Source organism: Myotis davidii, unplaced genomic scaffold, assembly GCF_000327345.1.
Source record: "Myotis davidii unplaced genomic scaffold, ASM32734v1 scaffold225, whole genome shotgun sequence".
Lineage (NCBI taxonomy): Eukaryota > Metazoa > Chordata > Mammalia > Chiroptera > Vespertilionidae > Myotis > Myotis davidii.
In genome coordinates this window covers 1,969,882-1,971,698 of record NW_006296222.1, presented here as the reverse complement: position 1 = coordinate 1,971,698, position 1,817 = coordinate 1,969,882, and positions in this window count along the sequence as shown.

Here is a 1,817-nt window from a genome sequence, read left to right as displayed (position 1 = left end):
GGGAAACAGAAAATGCAGACACTTTGTACTCTTCATTCTCAGACTGCTTTTGTAACTTCTTTTCTCTGCTCTTGGCTCTCACAACATCGTCCTTGGTCTTCTCTTTCTATTCTAGGCTCTTTGCTTTGGACTTGATGCCCACTGTTATCATCCGACTAATGCCCTGGTTCTGATCGATGCTCATTCGCTTTTCCTAAAACAATATGGCTTCTCTGGACCCATTAGATACTGCTCTTCTCCGAAGCCTCCAAAACCCCCTGCCTTCACCTGGTCTTTGGTCAGCGCTCACATCTTATGTATCACTCCTCACAGGCTCTCCTGGTTTTTGCCTCTCCTGTGGGTCATTTTTCTGTTGCGCATACCTGCCTGCTTATGGAGCCTGGATCTCCATAGGAATATTATTTTCACTTTGCTGGCTATCCAAGTACCATGTATTTCAAAATGTGCCGGTTTCAGTAAAGTGCATTCTAACTTTTATATACCTGTTATTTGCTTCTCATCAGGAAGTGCTACTAATCTGGAGAAAAACTTCACTGGCTTTAGTGAGGAGCAGAGACTATTGTATAGAGTAGTGGTTCTCAACCTTGGTTGCACATTAGAATCACCTGGAATCTTTTTAAAGTCCTGATTTCTGGGCCTCATCCTCCGGAAGTTCTGTTTCTTTGTTATGGGGTGGGGCCACAATATTAGTAACAAACAGAATTTCCGGAGAATGAGGCCCAAAAATCAGGATTTAAAAAAGATTTCCAGGTGATTCTAATGTGCAGCCAAGATTGAGAACCTCTGGTATAGAGCTAACACCTGAGTGCTTTTACTAATTCTCTTACTCAGTATTTGAAATGTAGAAATGTAAATTTATCCTTCTGAACTTCACTTTTCTCTTCTCTAGAAAGAGATCAGACCTATCTTAGCTGTCTGAATACGGGATATGTAATGATTAACCAAAATTGTTTTAATCAATCAGAAAATTAAAAATATAAGCAACAAATTAGGTGTTAAGATTTTAGTTGTTCCTTACTTTCCATTAGGATATTACTTTTTATAACAGTAAAATGTTGGTATAATATTTTCATCCATGTCAGAAAATAAATGAGAGCATAACATTGCTTTTAGATAACAATCCATACAAAGAGACTATTTAGTGAATTTAGTAAACGTTTTCTCTGGGACCATTATATTAGCTACTCAAAGTTAATGAGTATCTCAGTTCTTATTTTATTTGCTTATTTCTAAAAAACTCTGTGAGAAATATACATGCTGGTTAAAAAAATAGGAATAAGCAATCTTGTTCTTAAAAGGATTAAAAGATAGTTTTGTATTCTTAATGTTCTTAAAATACATTGTTTAATTGGGGTTATATCCAGTTATTTTTTAGTAGCTTACTGTATATGTATCACTCATACACTTTATGGGAGAGTTAATAGTAAAAATAATTCCAAGCTTCCGTCTATTGAATTGAATTTCTCTCCTAGGGCTACTGTAAGGGAGTGCCAAAAATTGAGTGGCTTAAACAACAGACATGTATTGCCTCACAATTCTGGAGACTAGAAATCTGAGATCAAGGTGTTGTCAGTGCCCTGTTCCTTCTGAAGGCACTAAGAAAGCATCTGTGCCAGGCCCTAGCTTTTGTAATTTCTTGTTGTGTGGCAGTGTACCTTCGAATTCCACGTGGCGTTCTCCCTATGTGAGCATCTGTCTCTGTGTCCAAAATTTTCCCTTTTTTGAGGGCACCACTTCTCCTGGATTGAGGCCTGCACTCATGACTTCATTTTAAATTGATTATATCTACAAAGGCCCTTTCTCCAAATAAAATCGTA